The following is a 10,000-nucleotide window of genomic DNA, read 5'->3' as shown; positions in this document are numbered from 1 at the left end:
AAGAAGGAAAAGAAGAAGAACAACAACAACCAGCTTTATCAGAGGAAGGAAAAAAACATCAACAACAACAACTTCAGAAGGATTTAAAACGGATACCCTTATGTATGGATGAGGCGGAAAAGATTCAGAGTGTTTTAATTGCTGTTGAATGCTAGATAAAAAAAGACAAGAAACAAAGGACATTAATTAGAGCAACAAAAGAGGAGCATAAAATTTACAGCGTTATTATTGTTTTGGATGTCATACAAAGAAGAGGAAAAACATCAGGACACCACAAGACTTATATAAAGGATGAAGAGAGGATGCAAAAGATTCATACTATTTGTTTTGAATGCTGAACAGAGAACGAAAAACAAAACAGCATCAGGCCAGCACACGACTTATATAAAAGATGAAGTGCAAAAAAATTAGTGGTATATTGATTTTTAAATGACGAACAAAGAACGAAAAACAAAACAGCATCAGGCCAGCACACGACTTATATAAAAGGTGAAGAAGTGCAAAAAAATTAGTGGTATATTGATTTTTAAATGACGAACAAAGACCGAAAAACAAAACCACACGAGACCATCACAAAACTTACATAAACGACGTAGACGAGGTACAGAAATTTTAGTGTTTTTTTGATTTTTGAATACTGGACAAATAGCAAATATACGAAAAAAACATCAGGCCATCACAAGACTTATATAAATGATGAAAAAAAGTTGCAAGAAATTTAGTATTATTTAGATTTTAGAGTACTGGGCAAAAAAAAAAGACAAAAAACCACACCAGGGCATCAAAAAACGAATATAAAGGTGAAGACGCGGTACAAAATAATTAGTGTTATTTATATTTTTGAATGCTGGACAAAGAACGGAAACAAAAACAACATCAGGCCATCACAGGACTTATAAAGAGGATGAGGACGCGGCGCAGAAGGTCACGTAGCGGCGGGGGGCAGTAATATATGTGTGTGTCTCTGGCTGAACACCCTCAGGATATAGAGGTTCGTGCCACGTGGGGCCGGCAACGCGGGAAGCCCAGGTGTTCAAGGTGAGAGCAGAGTGCGGACGCTTCCTTCTGTCGTGTCATCTGCTTCCAAAGGTCGAGATGGAGATAGATCCGGTTTTCATGGATGTTTTTCACGTTCATGGTAGAGTAGAGGGATTAAACTACCAACAGGGTCATAAATGTACCTCTGGAAGTGTCCGATACCCCTACAAAAAACCCTGTCAAATGTGAGAGTGTAAGGCGGAGTGTGTGAGAATATGGTCCCCAGGCGTTCAGGGTGACTGCGGCGATGGTGGTGGTGGTCCCGGGCTAGATGTCACCCTCCTCCCCCCACACTGAGACGGAGATCAACACTGAGGCACGTGCCCGAAACGTTATATATTAGAAAACTGAACAAATACTAGAAAGAAAAAAAACATACCCAAATATACCCCTAACTGAGAAGAGAAGAGGAACCCCTGTGAGTTGTTTAGCTCCCTAGCCTCTTTACCATCACTAAGGTAAGCAATCACTAAGGTAAGGTAAGCCTCTAGGGACAATGAAACGGAGATGAACGCCGAGGCCACGAGCAGATTAAGCATATACCCAAAACATTACCAGAGAAAGAGGGGTAGCCTAGGGAAACACACATTAGGAGGAAAGAAAGTTGGGAAGTTTCGTTTAGTCGGCGCAACATCTGTGGTCATATGCCGGAGAGAGACGGGAGGGGGAAGGAATTATAGGAGAAGGGAACAGACCCCAGGAGACGGGACACAACCCCCGATTAATACCTGGTACCCATTCACTGCTAGGTGGACAGGGGCGTAGGGTATCGATAAAGGGAAGATGAGGCGGAGTTGAGCACCGAGACCACGCGCATATATACCATTTTTTCTATGTTTTATGTTTACAAAATTTGATTAGAAGAACAAAGAAATACGAATAGGCAAGGCACACGTTGTCATAATTTGTAAAGGATAAAAAAAAAAGAAGCTACACTGACGAGTTTAAGAATATCGGTGTTTTTTTTCTTCTCTTAAAATCTAAAAAAAAAAAAAAAAAAAAAAAAGTGAGAAGAAAATACAACCTAATCGTGTCTTCCGGTTAGAGACAAGAACGAACACTTAACACGCGTATCATTCAGGTACACACATAGGAGGGTGCATCGGGCGCTCAAGGACGGACAGGTGAGCTAATAGAAAAGGCGCTACAGCAGGATACAGGTAACAAAAAATAACAACAAAAAACAACAACAACAAAAAAAAACAGTTGGAATGATGAGCATCGCATGAATGAGTTTACGATCGAGAAAAGGTTAAGCGACGACGTGTTAGAGAAGGAGGAGGAGGAGGAGGAGGAGGAGGGGAGGAGAGAGAGGACGGTGTAAGGGAGAGATGTTAGTCTGGGGAAGTGGGGGTGGGGAGAGAGGGGAGAGTGGGAAGTGGGGGTGAAGGGAGAGGAAAAGAGAATGGATGGGTAGGAAGGAAGGAGAGGAAGAGGAAGAGGAAGGGGAGAAGAGACAGGGAGAAAAAGGGGAAAGGAGGTAGAGAGAGAGAGAGAGAGAGAGCACCGTATTATAGAGTAACTGTATAACCTGACGTCCTTCAACTTCAGTAAAATTCCCACAAGACGGAAAACGGAAGATCTCATAATAATAATAATAATAATAATAATAATAATAATAATAATAATAATACAACCACACATAACATTACTGCTCTCTCTCTCTCTCTCTCTCTCTCTCTCTCTCTCTCTCTCTCTTTACGGATCTTCTCTCTCCATCCGGCTGTCCTTTCCTCCTTCTCTCCTTCCCTCCCTCCCTCTCCCCCCCTTAAGATCGTCCTTCCTCTATCTCTTCTTCTTCTTCTTTTTTTTTTTGTCTCTTCTCCGTTATTTGTTCCGCTTCTAGTTCCTATTGTTGCTTTTTATCTTTTATTTTGTTTTTCTCTCTCTCTCTCTTACAACATCATCATCGTTTCCGGTACACTTCAGGATATGGTCAATCTCTCTCTCTCTCTCTCTCTCTCTCGTCTGTCATTTCTTTATTCTTGTTCTCCTTTCCTCTTTTTTTCGTCGTCAACATACAACGCCTCTTTCTCCTCCTCCTCCTCTTCTTCTTCTTCTTCTCTTTCCCCTAACTTCCTCTCACACCCTATCATCTTCTCTTTCCTCCTCCTCCTCCTCCTCCTCCTCCTCCAGCTAGTCTTCTTTCCTTACTCTCATTTCCCTTCCATCTCCTTCCCTTTCCTTCCTTTCCCTTCCCTTCCCTTTCCTTCCTTTCCCTTCCCTTCCCTTCCTTCTCCATTCCTTCCCTTCCCTTTCCTTTCTTTCCCTTCCCTTCCCTTTCCTTCCTTTCCCTCCCCTTCCCTTCCTTCTCCATCCCTTCCCTTCCCTTCCCTTTCCCTTCTCTTCCCTTTCCTTTTTCCCTTCCCTTCCCTTCCCTAACCTAACTCCATCCATTATTACTACTGTTTTGTCATCACCACCACCACCATCACCACCACTACTGTCAACACCACCACCACCACCACCACAACTTTCACTAATGTCAACAATGAGAGCAGTTGTACCCCCCTCCCCCTCCCCACCCCCTCTTTTTACCTTTACCAAAATTCCCACTGGCAACGTTTCCAACCTTATAATTTAGCGAACTCTTCCCTGTCACTTTCCCTTCTGACGTGTGCGTGTGTGTGTGTGTGTGTGTGTGTGTGTGTGTGTGTGTGTGTGTGTGTGTGTGTGTGTGTGTGTGTTGTCTGTATATTTTTTTTTCCTCCTCTTTGTCATTTATCTGTTTCCTTTTTTTCTCTTTTCTTTTTATTTATTTTTCTTCTTCCATGATTTTTTTTTTTTTTACTTTTCTTGTTTGTTTAATTTTTCTTTGATTCTACGTTACTTATTTTCTCACTTTCCATCTTTTTTTGGTCTCATATCCTTTTTCCTTTTTCAATATCCTTCCCCCTTATTTCTCTCTCTCTCTCTCTCTCTCTCTCTCTCTCTCTCTCTCTCTCTCTCTCTCTCTCAAAACTGTCGATGGGATGTGAAGGGAGGAAATAAGTCTGGAAAAGGAGGGGAGAGAGGGAGAGGAAAGTTCCTCTTCTCTCCCTCCTTCTCTCTCTTCCTTCTCCCCTCCTTCCCTCCTTCTCTCCTTCCCTCGACGCCATTCAGTCTCCTTCCTTTCGCTTGCAATGCTTTACTGAATCTAATTATTATACAGAAGAGAGAGGGAGAAAGAGAGGGGGAGGAGACTGTAACCATCATGTGTCAAGAATCTCTCTCTCTCTCTCTCTCTCTCTCTCTCTCTCTCTCTCTCCACTTAAGCCTAAAAGAGCCTTAACTCAGCCTTTTCAGCCTTTGAGTTCCTGAGGAGAAGGAGGAAGAGGAGGAAGACGAAGAAGAAGAAGAGGAGGAGGAGGAAGAGGAGGAGGTGTGAGTCACAATCAAGGAAAATTTTATCAAGATAGAGGCTGTTATCTCTCTCTCTCTCTCTCTCTCTCTCTCTCTCTCTCTCTCTCTCTCTCTCTCTCTCTCTCTCTCTGCGCGGCGTTAAACTCAAAAGCGTTCAATGCGTCAAGGACTTGGGGGTCAAAATCGCGTCAAACCTCAAATTCTCACAGCAATGCATCGATGCAGCAAATAAAGCGAACAGAATGTTGGGCTTCATTAAAAGAAACTTTTTATTTAAGAATAAAGATGTAATACTCCCGCTCTACAACAGTTTAGTCAGACCCCACTTGGAATATGCGGTACAGTTTTGGTCTCCCCACCATGCAAAGGATATTGCTAAATTAGAAGGTGTTCAGCGTCGGGCAACGAAAATTATCCCTTCCTTGCGCAACAAATCCTACGAAGAAAGGCTTTCACCCTTAATATGTTCTCTTGAGAAACGTCGCCTCCGAGGAAAACTGATCGAATGTTTTAAAATACTTAATGGTTTCACGAATGTAGACAGATCAACATTGTTTATGATCGATGACACTTTGCGCACGAGGAACAATGGCGTAAAACTCAGATGTAGACAAGTAAATTCAGACTGCACCAAATTTTTCTTCACCAACGATGTAGTGCGAGAATGGAATAAGCTCCCATCATCAGTGGTCCAGTGTAACACGATTGACTCCTTCAAAAATAAACTCGACCGTCACTTCCTTCAACTTAATATCAACTAGAGTAGAAATGCAACGTTTTGGAGTCTTCTGATTAATGTAAAATCACTTAGGTTTAAGGACAGACCACCAAGTCTGGACCATGGGTCTGTGTGGTCTGATTTTCTATCTCTCTCTCTCTCTCTCTCTCTCTCTCTCTCTCTCTCTCTCTCTCTCTCTCTCTCTCTCTCTCTCACACACACAAACACACACACACACACATACCTACCTAACTTGACACAAAAGGAAAAGAAAGAAAAAACAAACAATGGAGGGGAAAAAAAGGAAGATGCTCACAGAATATTAAATGAATCCTAAATATTTCGAGGTAGGAGGAACCATTCTCTCTCTCTCTCTCTCTCTCTCTCTCTCAGGTCTTCCATAAGAGACATCAAAACGGGGCACTGAGGGGATTAGAGAGAGAGAGAGAGAGAGAGAGAGTGTGTGGGGGTGTGTGTGTGTGTGTGTGTGTGTGTGTGTGTGTGTGTGTGTGTGTGTGTGTGTGTGTGTGTGTGTGTGTGTGTGTGTGTGTGTGTGTGCGCGGATTTAAATGTCTACACTTTAAGCCTCTTGAAAGTATCCTCGTGTTTAGCTGAGCACGACACGACTACACACACACACACACACACACACACACACACACACACACACACACACACACACACACATGAAGCCTCTAACATACATTATGATTAGAAGAAAAGCATGATCAAGAGGAGAAGCCAAACTTACTCAATTTAATTTGTGACGGAACGAGAAACAGAGAGACGGAACGTTGAAAGAAATAAAAGGAAAAAGTGAAAATCAAAAAAAAGGTAAAAAATATATAGTTAAAAAAATGATCGAAAAACAACCTGCTTTAAGCAACACATAAAAAAAATCAAGTAATAAAAATAGAATAGACAAAAATAGGAAAAATAAAACCTAAAAAAGTGAGGTAAATAAAAATTAAAATCGATAAAAGATAAATAAAAACGTAAAATTAGCACAACAACAACAACAAAAGCAGTACCCCCCCCCCCACACACACACACACTCACGCACTCGCTAAAATTAGAAAGCCAGTCTATGGACCCTCCAAGGTAAACAAACAAACAAACAAACAACAATAGACGAGAGAACGGGATGAAAATAGACGCACAGACAAACACACATAAAAATATAAACAACATGAACGATGGAGGCGAAGGTAATGACCGTGCCTCAGGTGTTGGGGGTGTGGGGGGCAGTGGGGAGAGAGGCGGAGGTGGGGGGAAGGGGGTGGGATGTGGAGGTGGGGGCCGTGGGAGGGGAGGTGTAGGAGAGGGGGGGGGGGAAGTGGGGAGGGTGTTGGGGTGGGAGGGGCAGTAGGGAGGGAGGTGTGGGCGAGGGGAGGGGGGAAGGAGGTATGGGCGAGGGGGGAGGAGTGGGGAGGAAGTGGGGGAGGAGTGGGGAGGGACGGTGATGGGGAGGGTAGGGTTGTAAATTTCCCGGGAATTTTGAACTGGGAAACTTTCCGTGGGAATTTTGGGAATTTTCGAGAATTTTCGGGAACTTTGAGAATTGAGAAAAAATTACGTTTGCCTATATATGGAGCCTTTGGTCCTTCTTTGTTGATTTATACCACAAGGTGCAGGCAATCATGTGTTTCAAAATACCCTAAACTTAACCTAACCTAACCTTACAAAACCCCAAACAGTTACAGTGGGTCTTGACTCAGAAAATTCATATATGGTTCCGTACTAATGAGGTATCCATACGACAAAAGTGAGGTCATTCTTTGTTGATTTATACCATAAGGTGCTGGCTATCATGTGTTTGAAGATATCCTAAACTTAACCTAACTTAACTTAACAAAACCCTAAACAGTCACTATAGGTCTCAACTCAGAAAATTCATATAAGCTTTCTTACTAATGAGACTTTCTATACAACAAAGTGAGGTCGTTCTTTGTTGATTTATACCATAAGGTGCTGGCTATCATGTGTTTGAAGATATCCTAAACTTAACCTAACCTAACTTAACAAAACCCCAAAGTCACTACAGGTCTTGACTCATAAAATTCATATAAGCTTCCATACTAATGAGACTTTCTATACAATAAAGTGAGATCATTCTTTGTTGATTTATGCCATAAGGTGCTGGCAATCATGATGAGAGGGAGGTGAGGGGGGGTAAGGGAAGGTGTAGGTCACAGGGGGGAGAAGGGGATGTGGAGGGGAGGGGTAGAGGGTGAGGGAAGGGGGTGGAGGGGAAGGAGGGGTGGAGCAAACGCCACCTGTGTTCCTATCATCCACATGTGTCCCCACCTCTCTCTCTCTCTCTCTCTCTCTCTCTCTCTCTCTCTCTCTCTCTCTCTCTCTCTCTCTAATAGGTTTCCTTCTTTAATCTTGAAGTCAAATCTCAACTCATTTTTATATTATTTTCCACGTAACACACACACACACACACACACACACACACACACACACACACACACACACACACACCTGCCTGGCAACACCTGTCCTCTAATTTCCATCTCGGTGACAAATCATTTTTTTAACTTTAAATTTATTTGGACTTGTATTCATTTTCTATTTCAAATTTCTTCTCTTCTCTTCTCTTCTCTTCTCTTTTTCTCTCTCTCCTTATCTATCTATTGCTCTTTTTCTCATCCTTTATTCACCTTTTCATCACTATCTTTTTATTTTTGTTATTTATTTTATCTACGGTAAAGGAGAGAAAGAAATAACCGAATAAATATGTGAAGTAAAGTGCCAGTAAGGTAAGGATCCTATTAAGAGAGACTTAGATTCCATTAAAAGTATAAATAAGAACCTACTAAAGAAGATTCGATTCCTTATACATGATGCTATAATAGTTCTCTCTCTCTCTCTCTCTCTCTCTCTCTCTTCCGTGTTTATTTTCACTCCATTTCTTTCTCATTTCCTTAACTTTTTTTGGTTTTGTTAACTTTTCTTTTACTTTTTTCCTTCTTCCTTTTCCTGTTTCTCTCTGCGTGGACTCAACTTTTCCCTTTTCCTTGGTCGTCGCTCCCAAATTAATCTCTCTCTCTCTCTCTCTCTCTCTCTCTCTCTCTCTCTCTCTCTCTCTCTCTCTCTCTCTCAGCTTTCCTCAGCATCTCCAATTTCCCCATCGGTCTTACTTTCATCTCTCTCTCTCTCTCTCTCTCTCAACATACCCAGCATCTCCAATTTCCCCATCGGTCTTACTTCTCTCTCTCTCTCTCTGTCTCTCTAAGGAAGCGGCAGTCATGTTAATCAGACAAATTTGAAGTCTCTCAGAAGTTTCGGCATCTCATCGGTTTCTTCTTTACGTCTCTCTCTCTCTCTCTTTCTTCTTCCTATCCCTCCTTTGATATAACTTTCTCTTCTTCCTTTTTTTTCAGTTTTCCTCTCTCTCTCTTTTTTAACTTTCCCTTTCTCTTTTTTTCTCACTTTTCTTTTTTTTACTATCCCTTTTTTTCACTTTCTCCCTTCTTCTTTTCAATAATTATTCTCTCCCTTCTTCTTTTTCACTTTCTCCCTTCTTCTTTTCAATTCTCTCCCTTCCTCTTTTTCACTTTCTCCCTTCTTCTTTTCAATTCTCTCCCTTCCTCTTTTTCACTTTCTCCCTTCTTCTTTTCAATTCTCTCCCTTCCTCTTTTTCACCTTCTCCCTTCTTCTTTTCAATTCTCTCCCTTCCTCTTTTTCACCTTCTCCCTTCTTCTTTTCAATTCTCTCCCTTCCTCTTTTTCACCTTCTCCCTTCTTCTTTTCAATTCTCTCCCTTCCTCTTTTTCACTTTCTCCCTTCTTCTTTTCAATTCTCTCCCTTCTTCTTTTTCACTTTCTCCCTTCTTCTTTTCAATTCTCTCCCTTCCTCTTTTTCACTTTCTCCCTTCTTCTTTTCAATTCTCTCCCTTCCTCTTTTCACTTTCTCCCTTCTTTTCAATTCTCTCCCTCCCTCTTTTTCACTTTCCTGTCTAATTCCTTTTCACTATATCTTCCTCTTCTCCATTCTCCCTTTTTCTTATCTACTCTATCCCTCTGTTTTTCATTCTTCCTCCCTCCCTTTCACTTTCCCTCCCTCCTTTTCCACTCTCTCCCTCCCCTTACTTAACTTTCCCTCCCTCCTTTTCACTTTCCTTCCCTTTTATTCCCTTTTCCTTTCTCTTTTCACACTACCTCCCTCTCTCTTTTTCAATCTTTCCCTTTCTCTTTTTTCCACTCTCTCTCTCTCTCACCTTCCCTCACCTCCTTTCCCTCCCACGCCGCTACCTTCCTCTTCCTTCAAATCCCTCTTCCTTCCTCTCTTCCCCTTCCTCCTCCTTCTTCCCTTACATCACCGCCTTTCGAAAATATATGGACAGGAATCAGATCTATACCAAAAAAGGGGTAAAGGAAAAAACATTGACCGCACTGAATGGAAGTCTTGGGTTATACTTTCCACTTACTGACCATGAATGCGTCCTAACCTATGAAGAGAAACTTAGAGAAATCGTAAAAATAAATAGAGAAATAGATGACTAAGTGAATGAATGAATAAATAGCGTTGAATATAATTTGGGAAAGAGTTTAAAGGTCGTTAGTCTGTGTGTGTGTGTGTGTGTGTGTGTGTGTGTGTGTGTGTGTGTGTGTGTGTGTGTGTGTGTGTGTGTGTGTGTGTGTGTGTGTGTGTGTGTGTGTGTGTGTGTGTGTGTGTGTGTGTGTGTGCGGAGATAAAACACGCCAAGGGCCACTAATAAGCTTATACAAACACACAAACATCAAACACACATGGCCTTTCCTTTCACTGCCTCATATGATTCAATTCACAACTCGTTCTCTCCTTCACTATTTCTTTTTTTTTTTTCATATTGATTCGTCATTATTTTTTTTTCTTTGAGGAAAATGTAAAAGAGTATTCTGAGGTTTGGTTAATT

At 41.7% G+C, this 10,000-nt stretch overlaps 1 protein-coding gene and 1 long non-coding RNA gene across 4 annotated transcripts in view; both read right to left on the bottom strand.

Moving 5' to 3' along the window:
* LOC127003436 (calcium/calmodulin-dependent protein kinase kinase 1-like) overlaps positions 1 to 10,000 on the bottom strand; it is a 189,602-nt gene that overhangs the window by 171,941 nt on the left and 7,661 nt on the right. The window lies entirely within an intron of this gene.
* Positions 8,423 to 10,000, bottom strand: part of LOC127003440 (uncharacterized) — a 3,343-nt gene continuing 1,765 nt past the window's right edge. The window contains exons 2-3 of the long non-coding RNA XR_007757073.1: positions 9,013 to 10,000; positions 8,423 to 8,837 (exon numbers count right to left, since the gene is read on the bottom strand). The exon at positions 9,013 to 10,000 is cut by the window's right edge and continues 171 nt beyond it. This is a non-coding gene — a long non-coding RNA (uncharacterized LOC127003440). The remainder of the gene's footprint in view (positions 8,838 to 9,012) is intronic.

Source organism: Eriocheir sinensis, chromosome 25 (assembly GCF_024679095.1).
Source record: "Eriocheir sinensis breed Jianghai 21 chromosome 25, ASM2467909v1, whole genome shotgun sequence".
NCBI lineage: Eukaryota > Metazoa > Arthropoda > Malacostraca > Decapoda > Varunidae > Eriocheir > Eriocheir sinensis.
This window is presented reverse-complemented; position numbering and strand designations above follow the sequence as displayed.